Here is a 14,396-nt window from a genome sequence, read left to right as displayed (position 1 = left end):
TTTGCTCGCTTCGTGTACCCCATAGGGAGGGTGCTCTGTATGCATCTTCTAAAATGCGCGTCCATATATTGTGCTCTTAAAGATGGTCGCAAGCCTTGAAAGCAATTTTTGTGTTCATAAAGGAGTCAAGTGCGATGAATGGATGTCTTCAGATACCGGAAACACTGGCATACTTCCATCCAATGTAGGAATATTTTTGACATAATTAGCGTTTTGATGAGAGAGAAACGTGCTATAATGTGCTTGCTTGCATACCATTGGTGATACTGTCTATTTTGGTGTGACAAATTTATTACATTCACGTGCCGTAGGCTCACTCAAGTTTCCACATTTAGTTATTACGGCATCAGTAGAACCAATCAATAATCGTAATAATATGCCCCTTGTGCAAATTTTGTTGCCTTGCTCGAGCATTAGAGGAACTTTATTATCTGCAAACATTTGTTGTATCCGATAAGGCAAATGTAGCATGACTGTGCACTCTAAATGCGCAGATACTCCCGGCGCACGGTCCAGCGCCTATATAAACAAATGCTTGAATAGAGCAATCGTTCTTCTTGTTCTGGCCATCATGCTGTTGCGTCGTCCTTGCTAGTTACATGGTGTCATAAGTGGCCGCCGCGGACTGAAGCCCAGCAGTAACGGCGCGGAATGGACCTACTGAAGATGCCGGAGCCTTTGTGTCTATCGGGCAACCTATCGTAAAATTGGAAGCGCTTCAAGCAAAGGTTCGAGCTGTATCTGCAAGCAACGGCAGTAGAGAAGGCCCCGAAAAGTGATGCTTCAAAAGCTGCACTCTTGCTAAGCTTCGCCTGAGACAAAGCGCTCGACATCTTCAACAATTTCCAGTACGGCCCCGGTGAAACCAAGGAAAGCTACGGAACTGTGGTGCAGAACTTCGACGCCTATTTCTCCTAGGTGAGCAGCACAATTCGTGAAAGGTATGTATTTCGGTCAAGGAGCCGGATGGAGAAGGAACCTTTTGAGAAATTTGTGCGCGACTTAGAGACAGGCAACCCAGTGCAATTTTGGGGATCAGCACGATTCACGGATTAGAGACTGAATTGTGTTTGGTACGAATAACCCACAGCTTCGCGAAAGAATTTTCGCCGAGAAAAACCTAACGCTACTAAAAGCTGAACAATTGTGCAAGGCTGCAGAAACGGCAGCGCTAAGGAGCCAAGTTTGGAATATGTCGGAAGACTGCGTTGTCAGTATTTTAAGTCGCACAGTGTCAACGAAAAAACAGCAACAACGCGATAAAAAGCTGTGTCGCGATAATCAATAGTACTGCTGCAGGAAATGCAACCGTAAGCATAGACCTAAACAGTGTCCAGCGTTCGGTAAGATATGTCATTCTTGCCGCAAGTTCAACCACTTTGCAAGTTGTTGCAGGAAGTCGACCGCCGTCGGTAAAGTCGACGAGAATGACTGAAATTCTTGAAATAAGCTCCCAAAATGGTCACAGGAAGAACTGGACAGTTAAAGCTCGTGTAAGTGGCTGTGAAGTTACGTTCAATGTGGACACAGGTTCGCAGGCAAGCTTGCTACCATTTTCAATATACCGTAAACTTCGAACCAAAGAATCATTGCAACCTACCCGCTCAGTGCTACGAGCATACAACGGGGGTGTAATTTCAAGCTACGGAACAACGTCGCAGAAAGTGTCCGTTCGAGCCACCGAGATTACCATCGAAGTTTTCGTCGTAAAGAATGGGCGTCAAGCCATCCGAGGACTCGATGCCAGTGAGGCGCTCGGGTTGGTTCAGCGCTCAGTGGACATTGTGAATGCCTTCCCTGACTATGAACTTTGGAAAGGTTTTAGGCGTGTCTTCCAAGGGTTGGGCTGCTTGAAGATTCCGTACAGCATGGTCCTGGTACCAGGCGCGGTTCCAGTCATTGAGCCGGCCCTTAGGGCTCCACTGGCACTACAGGAACCTCTGGAGATAGAACTCCAGCCGCAGACGCGCGCGGGAATCATCGTCAGAGAAAGGGAGCCCACAGACTGGGTAAGCCCTCTGGTTTTAGTAAAGAAAAAGATTGGAGGACGCTTAAGCTTCGCCTTCTAGAGTGTAACGCGACGGCGGTCCCGTCGACCCGCCAAGGGGTGTAAGACAATGCGCTACGGCGCAGCGATCACTTACGAGGCGCCCCGCATCGGACTTTGCTTCCACCAATCACGCGGTGAGCGTCGAGCAACGCAGCCTTCGGTGCGGCAACGAAACGTGCGCCTGAGCAAGCGGAACGAACCAAAGAACTCGGTGTCTCGGAGGGGGGAACGATGTACGCCAGCCAAACGTCGTGATCGGTACGGGCAGAGAGATAGACCAATAGTGATCTAAAGAAAGGAAGGACGCTTGATTCTGCAACCCGTGAGGGAGCACGGCGAAGCGTCGTCAGGGGAGAGAGTCCGGGCCGCGACGCGCCTCGCACCGGTCACCGCACAGCCCCAATGCGCGCGTGGCGCGCCATCTGTTGGGGCAGCACCGTACATCGAGAGGAGGGAGTCTTCTGTGTCTGCCGCAAGATGGCTCTGCGTCTGCGGGGAGAGCAGAAGAAATGTAGCGCAAACGCACTTCGCTACTCGTGTAACTGCGACTTCTGTAAGTTACATGTTCATAATTACCGATATACACCGCAGTACAACTTTCTACGGCTCGTTTCTAAGCCAACACCGCATTCGAAGGCAAAACCGCGCTTTTGTACCGCTTTGAAGCATCGAACTCGTGGCTGAGTTCACCTTATTTAAGCAGCCCTTATCAGGATGTACTTAAGCGCGTCCAAAAAATGTGTGTACCTCCTTTAGTAAAAGCATTTTTCTTTAAATTACATTCGGAAACACTCCCTGTTAAAACTTGGTTGAATTCGAGGGGTTGCTTTGTGCCGTGGTCAACAAACTGTCGGCTCTGTCCACGTGCCGAAACCATAGATCACTGCTTCATAGACTGTAGGGACGCTGTATTCTTCTGGGACATTCCCCAACGGACGCTTAAAAAGGACATTGACATGACTCCATATGCAAGTAGGTTTCTGCCGTTTAAGGTTACGGGTGGTTTTCCCTATGACATGTTTATAATACTTCGTTTACATTGCCTATGGAGAAGTAGACTGTGTGACCGCCATGCCGAAAGCCCGCGATCTACAAAGTCCTTCTTTCGCGAAAGTGCTGCTTATGTAAGAAGTGTCTATGCTGCGCAGGAACCTCCGCAAGACTGGATGCACTTGTTGGATGCATGTGTGTGTTTGCCTGAGTTTAAGTGTGTAGTTGTGTCCACTTGGTAATACACGTTGTTTTCTTTTCCATGTAATAAAGAAAAAAAAAGAACTCGTGGCTGAGTGGTAGCGTCTCCGTCTCGCACTCCGGAGACCCTGGTTCGATTCCCACCCAGCCCATCTTGCAAGTTGTTTTTAATACTCATGAAGTGCCTCCCGGGATTTATCGCTCACGGCCAACGCCACCGACGACACCGGCTTTTCTGCGACACGAGCTCCTTAACGTTGTCGCGTTAAAAAGACGGTGCTGTAAGGGTTTACATGGACCGCAAGAGTAAACATGTACTGTCGGCGAAAAAAGTAAACGGTCCCCGCGGCTCCAGTGGCCGGAGCGGCTGCGGGCCCACACCGGGGCGCTGCTATCTCGCTCCGCGCGCTGACGAAGAGAGTGCCCCGAGTGACGCCAGACTTCACCCTCACTCTCCCGCTGGTCTTGTCGCGCTTGATAAATTTCTAGTGCACCGTTCGGTTGCTCTGCTGCTGACGGTCGCGACGAAGGGGACCGTGCGTGTCCGGTAGACCAGCACATGGCGCTGTCGCAGAGTTGCAGACAGCAGCGGGGAATCAAACCGCGGCACTGAGAAGGAGCGAAGACCCGTTCTGATAGTTGTTTTGCTCATATTCACATTATCTTTAATATTAGTTCATGTCACCGGCTTCCACCGCTGCTGCACTTTAGGCAGCATAACGCAAGTAGCTTCAACAGCGGCTATAGTGACGCGCGCTTTTTCACGCTGGCCGGATAAGTTACAGGCGCAAACCTTTACTGAGGGCACGGTTTTTCTGTCAATATTACTTTTCCGGCAATCTCCAGCAGCGGGTTTAATATTTACATTAGTCACGCCTCTGAAAACTGCTTTAGTTAGCTACTACAATGCGTAGGCTGTTACGAAACTTTACAAAAGTACGGCCAGGAAGAGATAATTGGGAAGACGAATCGGAATAACTAGTCCGTCATGAAAGTTTATTCACGGAAGCATTCCATGGCTTGAGGGGGTCCTCAGTGCGATAAAAAGTTGCCGTCGACGGCGCTGACTTGGCTTGCTCGCCTTGGCATCGAGTCGCAGAGCGCCGCCACTACAGCTTCGGCCATCCGCGCAGCGCTTCCCGCTATCTAACGCACGTGAAATTGCGGACGTGAAAGAGCGCGCGTCACCATAGCCGCCGTTCCGGCTACTTGCGCAATGTTGCCTAAAATCGAGCAGCGGCGGACGCCGGTAACATGCACTAATATAAAACATAAGGTGAATATGAGCAAAACAACAATCAGAACGGGTCTTCGTTCCTTCTGAGCGCCGCGGTTTGATGCCCCGCTGCCATCTGCAACTGTGCGACAGCGCCACGTACAGGACGACCGGCGACGCACGATCCCCTTCGTTGCGACCGTCAGTAGCAGAGCAACCGAACGGTACACTAGAAATGTATTAAGCATGACGAGGCCCCGCGTTAGAGTGAGGGCGAAGACAGACAGACAGAAAAACTTTATTCATAGCAAGTGAGTTTGGACTCCTCTGGGTCCCTGGACCACCGCACGGTCCCGCACTACGTCGAAACGTTCATGCTCCTTTTGCTCATGACGTCGGCAGCCCGAGCCACCGCAGTAACCTGCGATGTTGGGTCCGTCGACGAGAGCAGGACCTCCCAGTCCTCCCAGCTTGAGATGGCGGGCTGTCCCTGCGGGGGAGGATCGGCAGGGCAGCCAAAAAGGATGTGGGAGAGTGTGGCGTGAGGGTCTCCGCATAGGGAGCATGTAGGGGAGATGCCACAGTAGTGGGATAGCAGCTGAGGGGATGGGAGAGAGCGGGTCTGGAGGCGTCTCCAGAGGATCTGTTGGGAGTGCGTCAGGGAGGGGTGGGGAGGAGGGTAAGTCCGACGGTCCAAACGGGGTATTTGCGTGAGCTCCGCAAAGCTGTGTACCCGCTCCCTCGAGAAACCCGGATCGAGGCTGTCCTGAGCCCGGCAAATTAAACCTCGGGCCAATTTATCGGCAGCCCCGTTTCCGGGGTTCCCAGAGTGAGCCGGCACCCACCGGAGCTCAACCCTGCGTGGTAAATTCTGGGTGGGGATGTTCAACAAATTCCAGGCAGGGCTGTGAATTCTGCCTCTGGCAAAGTTGGACAAAGCAGTCTTTGAATCGCTAAAGATGTATTCAGCATCCGAAAGGGCAAGGGCTAAGGCGATGGCGGTCTCCTCTGCTTCCTCAGGTGTAGAGCACGAGGGAAGATGGTGAGTTAGGGGTCGGGGTAAGGTTGGGTTGTAAGCAACTGCTACAGCTTCATGCGTTATACATGCGGCGTCCACCCAGATGGCTTTCTCGACTTGTCCGTAATACTTGTGGAGGGCATTTGCGCGAGCTACGCGGCGAGAGATGTGATATACAGAACGATTATTCACGAAACACACTTAGGAAGCGTAAATTACTGTGGGACAGCGCAAAAACAGAAAGGGATGAAGGGAAAAAAGTTACCTTGATAAATGACAAGCTGCGAATCGAAAAAATGCTTTACACCTGGGATGACAGCGATAACAGCAGAGTTAAACTCGGTGATAAAAACAGTTATCAAAGCAAAGACTGACTTTCACAACCTCGTGTTAAGGAATTTCGCTTACTTAATATAAATGCACGTAGTGTTGTAAATAAATCGGAGGCTTTGGAGGCTATCTTGTTGATTCACAATCCACACGCCGTAGTTATAACCGAGACTTGGCTGAGAGATGATATTGATGATGAAACTGTTTTCCCCCGCTCTTATCAAGTTTTTCGCCGTGATAGAGCAACACGTGGAGGGGGAGTTGCGGTCCTGGTGAATCAAAACACAGAGGCACACATGTTGCAGCAAATAGCTAACCATGAAAGTGTGACTTTAAAACTGTCGTACGGGGGTAGATCGTTTGTGCTTTTTGCTGTATACAGACCACCTGATTCACCACCTCAATATTTATGTGATCTGGCCGATCACATGTCTAAATTTCGCCGTGATAAAATATACCTTGTCGGTGATTTTAATCTCCCGAATATTGACTGGAATAGTCCCTTCCCTAGTACAAACAATGACATAAATGCTTCATACATGTGTGATATTATGCTGACTCATAATTTGCAACAAGGAGTTAAGCACCCAACGCGCATACATGGTGAAGCTGCATCTATTCTCGACCTCGTCTTTCTCAGCCAAGAAACGGAACGTTTTACTGTTTCAGTTGAAACTGGGTTATCTGATCACTGCATGGTGGTTTTTACTTGTCCTATTCAACAAAATGTCGACAGTGAACCAGCAAAAATTATTTCCACGAAAAACTTCTCCAGAGCTAATGATGAAAGTGTGTTAGACTACTTCAGCTTGCACCTTGACATGTTTCAAGGAACTAATGTTGATGAACTCTGGAATAAATTTAAAGAGATCTGTACGTACTGCATTGATAACTACATTCCTAATAGAACGAAGAAAACGTGTAAGAAAACTCCTTGGATCACGCGAGAAATAATACATTTGAAAAGAAAAATCAAACGACTGAAGCGTGGGGGTGCCTGTCGAAATATAGTTAAAATACATCAGGCTAACTTCACAAGTGCTTTGCGCCAGGCTAAACAAAATTACTTTCAGTATAGCCTGCCAAATTTTCTTCGTGACTCACCACATAAGTTCTGGAAATTTTTATCGAAAAAGAAAAAAACAATTACGCGCATTTCATGTCAAGGTGTGCAGCTTGCTGATAAATCGCAAATCTCTGAGGCATTGAATAAGTATTTTCAGAGTGTGTTTTCCCATCATGGTTTTTTTGTTCAATCCAGTACCATGTCTCCCAACCTCGACCCCCGACATTGTTTCTTCATCTGGCGTATTCTCCATGCTACTCAACCTCAAAACTAAAGCGTCCGCTGGACCTGACGGGATACCAAATATTTTTTTGCGCCGTTATGCAGAAGCCATCACAGAGTTCCTGGTTGTTATTTTCCGCAAATCATTTGAAACAGGAAATATTCCTTCCGACTGGAGGAAAGCGCGGATTGTGCCCGTGCTGAAAAAGGGTGATCCTGCCTTGATTACTAATTATCGTCCCATATCAATAACTTCCACATGTTGCAAACTTGCTGAGCATATCATAGCTAACTACATAACTACATTCCTAAACGATAACAAGGAACTTACCCCCCATCAGCACGGGTTTCGAAAAGGCTTTTCCACTGTCACTCAGCTAACTTCTGTCATTCATACTTTTGCAAGTGTACTAAATAGCGCTGGTCAAATGGACGTTATTTTTTTAGACTTCAGCAAAGCCTTTGATGTTATTTCTCATGCCAAACTAATTTACAAACTTGAACTTATTGGTCTTCCTAATTTCATAATTCGTTGGATTTCCTCATACCTTTCTCACCGCACACAATTTGTTTGTATTGATGATTGCTATTCAAACCACCTGCCGGTCACTTCAGGCGTCCCACAGAGAAGCGTCCTCGGACCTCTCCTCTTTTTGATATATATCAATGACATTACTAACGTTATAACTACCCCTGTTCAAATTAGATTATTTGCAGATGACTGCGTTTTATTTCACCAAATTACTTGCCAAGATGATCAAGTTTTACTAAACTCCAATCTTCAGAACATACATACATGGTGTAATAAATGGGACATGAAGCTAAATTTAGAGAAAACAGTATACATGACGATAACTAACAAAAAGGCTTCCTTCTCATTTCCTTACAATATTTCATCTCACCTTCTGACCGAAGTCAGCGAGTACAAGTATCTAGGAGTTACAATAACGAAAAACCTTAGCTGGAATAAACATGTGTCCAACGTATGCTCCTCAGCCTTTCGTAAACTCTGCTTTCTTAGACATAAACTAAAACTTGCCCCACCTGAACTTAAAAAATTAACCTACTTTTCAATAATAAGGCCATCACTAGAATATGCGTGCACCGTCTGGGATCCCTACACTAAACGTAACATCGAGGCCCTTGAAATGATTCAACGCAAAGCCATCCGTTTTATTTTTTCAAAGTATCGTGTAACTGACTCACCAACGACCCTCATGCGAACTCACGATATTGAAACATTACAGCTGCGCCGGAAAATTCAAAGACTGAAACTACTGTTCTTACTAAAAAACCATAAACTGTCTATGAATGCAGACCCCTTCCTTAAACCTAACACTACGCGCCAAACACGAAATCATCATGCACAATCATTAACCCCTTACAGTGCTAGGATTAACGCCTTTAAATACTCATTTTTTCCACGTACCATTGAGGAGTGGAACAGGTGTCCGCCAGATCTTTTAACCAGAGCTGATTCTTTTGACTCAATGTTTTCTTCACAGCATTTAATTTGAGAGCCATTTATTTCTACGTTTACTTTTTGTATTTTGCATCTGAGCCTTGCATTTATTGCTGTATTTTGTGTCACAACTTGTATTTAGCATTTTTCAATTTTGCTAATCCTGTTCTTTTGCATATATTATGTATTCGCCCCTCCTGCTTGGGCCTACTGTAGGCCTGCAGTATGTTCTAAATAAAATAAAATAAATAAATATTGGGGATGGACGTTTCGAGGAAGGGGTTTCACTACAAGGGGTGTATGAATGTGTCGAGGAATGGCTATAAGGGTTGACTGATTAGCGGGTATGTTGATGCGAAGGGAGGCGAGGATATGGCGGCCAGTGGCGCTCGCGGCAAGTGTTAAATACTGCGTCTGAAGGTGCGCCTCAACTAGTTCAGGAAGCGTGTTATGCATGCCTAGTGCAAGGAGTTTGGCTATGCTAGTGCTGCGAGGCAGGTTGAGGGCTGCCTTAGTTGCAAGGCGGATCATGGCGTTCACGCGCTCGGTTTCCGTGCAGTTCAGCTTGAGATATGGAGTGGCGTACAGAATGCGGCTAAGCGTAAAAGCATGTACAACTTTCATGTTGTCTGCTTCGTCTAAACCCTTGTTCAGGGAAGATACGCGGCGTAGAAGCTGCAACACTGATTGCGTGGAGGCCTCCAGTGTTTTAAGGGTATGGTCATTGCGTCCGGAATCCTGCAGGTAGAGGCCAAGGATGCGCAGGGTGGGAGTGATGGGGATAGGGGATCCTTGTAAAGTGATTTGGATGGGTGAGTTAGCGGCAGATTTTGGTCTAATTAGGAGGAGCGCGGACTCAGAGGGGGAACATTCGAGTCCGATAGATGATACGTGAGCGGAGATCATGTCGACTGCTAATTGTAGAGTTTCCTCAATTTCCCCGTCTGAGCCATGAGTGGTCCATGCGGTAATATCATCAGCGTACAGAGTATGTTTTAGGTGTGGGATGAGATTGAGCTTCTGGGCTAAGGGGATGAGAGCAATGTTAAATAAAAGGGGGGAGAGGACCGCGCCTTGCGGGGTTCCAAATTCACCGAGTGTATAAGAGGGTGTGCTGAGCTGATCAATGTGCAAGGAGGCAGTGCGGCCAGAGAGGAAGGCGCGAACGTAGTTGTAGGTCTTAGGGCCTACCTGTAGTTCCTGCAGTTCCCGTAAGATGGCAGCGTGTCGAATTCTGTCAAATGCCTTAATGAGGTCAACCGCCAGGATGGCTTTAGTAAGATGGGGGATGGTATCATCAAGCACATCGTGCGTAATTTGAAGTAGGGCATCCTGCGCAGATAGATGCGCACGAAAGCCGACCATACTGTGGGGGAAAAGGTGATTTTCTTCCATGTACGTTGTCAGTCGGGCAAGGATTATGTGCTCAAAGGTCTTGCCGAGGCAAGATGTAAGAGAAATGGGGCGGATGTTCTCGAGGGTGATGGGCTTGTGAGGTTTTGGGATAAATAGAATTTTTCCATGCTTCCAGCAGGCAGGGAGGGTACCTGCCTCCCAGCACTCGTTAAAGTAGGTAACGAAGTGAGATATGGAGACATCATCAAGATTTCGGATGGCAGCATTCGTAATTTGATCTTCCCCGGGTGTGGTATTGCGCAATTTCAATAGGGCTGCGCGAAATTCAGATTCTGTAATAGGAGCGTCAAGCTGTGGTTGGGGTGAGCCCGTGTACTCGGGATGTTTGCAAGGAGGACCTGGGGTGGTATAGGTGCATTTCACCTGCGCGAGGAAGGCGTCAGTGTCCTGCCGATGATTATGAGTGAGGCGGCGAATGCTAAGACGCGTCTGAGTTTTAGATTGCGTGGGATCGAGCATATGGCGTAACAGGTGCCAAGCACGGGTTGTGGAGAGATTGCCTCGGAGGCCGTCACAAACCTGAGCCCAGTTAGCTTTGCAAAGAGTGGCACTATGTTGTTCTATTTGGGATTGAAGCTGGGTGAGTTTGAGTTTTAGTTTCCTGTTGTGCTTTTGAGTTCTCCACCTTCGCGTTATGTTCTCTTGAGCTTCAAGAAGGTGGGCGAGCTTACTGTCGATAACGGAGGTGTCTGGGGTAGTATCGAGCGTTTGGGTATGTTGGCGAATGTCTTTCTGTAACTGAGTAGTCCAGGTGTCTAGGTCGAAGGGGCCCTGTGCTGGCTGCGCTTGCCTAAATTTACGGAGCTGATCCCAATTAGTGTGCCTAGCGGTAAACTTGCGCTGAGGTCGGCGATAGCTCACCGCTATGCGAATCAGGTGGTGGTCGCTGCCTAGTGTGGCTTGCGTTCTTTCCCACTGTAGGTGAGCCAAGTTTCTACCGAGCGTGAGGTCTGGGCTAGTATCGGCAGTAACACTGTTACCAACCCGCGTAGGTAGGCTAAAATCATTAAAGATGGTCAGGTGAAGTAATAGCGTATTATTGTATAAAACTGTGCCTCTGTGGTTGGTGCGTCGATAGCCCCAGTCCACGTGAGCGCAGTTAAAGTCACCGGCAACCAGTAGGGGGTTTGATCCGGCCATTTGGGTTACGGATTTGAGGAGTGGAGCAAGTAGGTGAATCGGCTGTCGTTGGAGAAGATAGCAGTTAAGCATGAACAGGGGAGATTGTGCAGGGGTGTGGGGTAAAATTTCGATGACGGTGTGAGCAATAGGAGAGGTAACGTCGTGCTCCGCGCAATGCAAGGTGTTACAGACGTATGTAACCACCCGAGGAAGATCAGTGGAGTCAGAGGGGATAACAGCGTATCCTGGCAGTTGCCTGCAAATATTGGCATCCTGGATAGCGATAATGTCTGGTGGGGACAAAGAATTGGCGATAATCTGCTGCAGAGGGTCGCGCTTTCGCCGAAAGCCCCTGCAATTCCATTGAATAATTTGTAAGGAATTATGGTGCCTCGGAGGAGCCATGTTGAAGGGTGGCGGGGCGAAGGAGGAGTGCAGAAGGCGGGACTGCGGGAGGAGAGGCCGCTGACAGTCCAGATATAAGGTTAGCTAAACGCTCCTCAACCTTTGCCATGATGCTAGATATGACCCTATCTATTATACCGGTAATGGTTGCTTCAATCATAGTCTGGCACTGTGCAGTGACCTGCGCAGTAATGCGCTCTGTGAACTTGGATTCTAGGTTTTGGGCGAGGTCCTCAAATTTGGCTTCCAGGTCTATAGGTTGGACTGGGCTCTCATCAGGCCTCCTCTTTTTCTGAGGAGGTTGGTCGGACGGGTTGGATGAGGAAGATGGGGATGGTGGAGGGGGGGTAGAGCAGGGGTGGAGGTAGAGAGGGCTGCCTTGAGCTGCCTTACCTCATCCCGCAGAGCCTTCACGTCCGAGTCCTGGGAAGTCATGATGTTCCTCTTGGCAACCTTGGAAGCCCATGTAAAGGTAGACGGGAGGGTCGTGCTAAGCGGGGGAAAGTCCTTCTTGGTGGGGAACTTTGACTTCTGGGGCGGTGGGATAAGTCGTTTGGTGGCGGTATTTCTTGCCTTGCACGAGCCGGTGCCCGTGAGGTGCTGCCCCCCACAGAGAATGCAGATCGGGATGCAGGAGGGAACATCTTGCAGCTCATGCTTGTCCCCGCACCGCGGGCAGAGACCACTCTTGGGGTGGGGGCACACGTCGTGTCTGTGGCCCGGTCGACGACAGTTTGTGCACGCGTCTGGACTTCCCTTGTACGCCGTGCATCTATGCACTACACTCATGTAGCGTATGGTGTGAGGGACTGGGCCATGCGCAAATGTAATCAATATGGAAAGGGTCCTACCCATTCTGCGGGCTGCGATGATATCAGCTTCCGGGTTGCGAGTCTGGAGGTCTTGTAGCATCTCTTCCGGTGTTTCCGCCCAGTAGGCTTGCGAGATGACTCCGCGCGCAGCAGCGGGCGGCGGTGCGATGTAGGCGGCGACGGGGTAACTGGTTTCTTGAAGGATCACTTCCTTGATTTGGACGAGGTGAAGGGCCGTTGACTCGTGAGGTGTAGCGACCGTGAAGGTGTTATTCGTCGGGTGAATCCGGAGGTGAAACTCTCCTAGTTCCCGGTCAGCGGCGGTGACTCGCAGAGCTTTCATGAGTGGCTGCGCCATGGCTCCGTTCAAAGCGAGGCCTCCTCTTGGTCGGAAGACTACCCTTATAGTGCCGGGAGGGAGTGAAGCAAGTTGCTTACTTCGCAATGCGATTGCGTGCGTCACGCGCAGTTGTTGTTGAGCACGGTATGTCGGCTTATAGGTCGCAGGGGCAGTGTCGGCCGGAGCACCGACGACGGGCGCGGCAGGCTTATCTCGAACAGGGGCTGCATGAGGAGGCACAACCAGCGTTTCCGGACTTGGTTTGCCTCTCTTGTACGCGCGGAGTATCGTGGTCCACTCACTGGGTCTGAACGTTGTCGGGTCGAGGTCTTCGCCCTGCGATTGCACCTCCATGGCTGTTGGGGGTGGGTGCGCTACCAGTGATTGGCCTAGCCTCTAGCGAGGCAAGACCCAGTGCGGCGGCTGGCCAGGAGCAGACTTTCCGACATCGATACGGTCCAAAAAAGTTCGGATGTAGGTTTAGCGGTCGGCAGCGGCGCAAACGGAGGGGATTCGTCTGCAAACGGAGGGGATTCGTCCGGGCGAAGTCTGGCGTCACTCGGGGCACTCTCGTCGTCAGCGCGCGGAGCGAGATAGCAGCGCCCCGGTGTGGCCCCGCAGCGACTCCTGCCGCTTGAGCCGTGTTCCCCTTACTTTTTTGGCCGACAGTACATCAAGAGGCAACACTTCCCTTTACCAAGGCACGAGTACGTCGAAGTACGACTAACAGGAGGTACTTATTTTAGCTGTCTGGATGCAAACGCCGGATTCAACCAGGTGCCCTTGGACGAGAAAACGTCCAAGATCTGTACGTTCGCGTCACCTTTCGGAAGATACCGCTTCTTAAGGCTACCCTTCGGTATCTCGTCCGCACCTGAGGTGTTTTAGCAGGCGCTTTGTCAGATATTTGATGGTCTCCCTGGCCATTACGATATCCTGGTCTTGGGCTCAACGAAGGAAGAGCAAGATAAGCGCCTCGTAGCTGTGTTGAAAGCTGCTGAAACAGCTGTGTTAACGTTTTATCCTCAGAAGCGCGAGTTCGGCGTATGAGAGCTACGCTTTCCGGGTGATATCATAGGCGAGAAAGGAATATCGCTAAACCCGGGGCTCGTTAAAAGATTGGTTCAAATGCCGGTGCCAACATGCAAGGCCGATATTCACCGTATGCTTGGTGCGTTGAACTACTTCGGCAAGTTCGTGCCGCAGATATCTGAAGGAACCGCGCTATTAAGAACTCTTATCAAAGCTGGCACGGAGTTCGAGCGGGCGGAAAACCACGCCAAAGAGCAGAAAAGCGTCACGCAAATTTTGACCACCGCGCCCTTATTAGCGATCTTCGACCCGCGAAGGGAAACAACGTTATCTTGCGACGCATTGCAGAACGGCTCGGCGCCACTCTTTTGCAGTGCCACAACAACGAGTGGCGGCCCGTAGCTTACTCAGCCCGAGTCCTTGTTGAAGAAGAAAATCGTTATGCTCAGATAGAAAAAGAGGCCCTAGCAATTTGCTTCGGATGCGAAAAAGTTCACCAATGCGTCTATGGGGGGAAAGTGACGATCGAAACGGACCACAAGCCACTTTTGGCAATTGCTCAAAAGGAAGTCGGTGACATGGCGCCTCATCTTCAGCGATTCTTTTTGAGATTGCTCAAGTATGATTTTGCCTTGCGGTATATTCCTGGGAAGCACCTTGTGCATGATGACATGCTGCCCCGGTCGACTGCTGACAACCAACACAAGGCTGGTG

The 14,396-nt window shown here is 49.6% G+C and overlaps 1 protein-coding gene across 1 annotated transcript in view; it reads right to left on the bottom strand.

Annotated features, from left to right (window-relative positions):
• LOC129382725 (sphingomyelin phosphodiesterase-like) overlaps nucleotides 1-14,396 on the bottom strand; it is a 71,170-nt gene that overhangs the window by 32,514 nt on the left and 24,260 nt on the right. The window lies entirely within an intron of this gene.

This window comes from Dermacentor andersoni, chromosome 6, assembly GCF_023375885.2.
Source record: "Dermacentor andersoni chromosome 6, qqDerAnde1_hic_scaffold, whole genome shotgun sequence".
In the NCBI taxonomy this organism is placed as follows: Eukaryota; Metazoa; Arthropoda; class Arachnida; order Ixodida; family Ixodidae; genus Dermacentor; species Dermacentor andersoni.
This window is presented reverse-complemented; position numbering and strand designations above follow the sequence as displayed.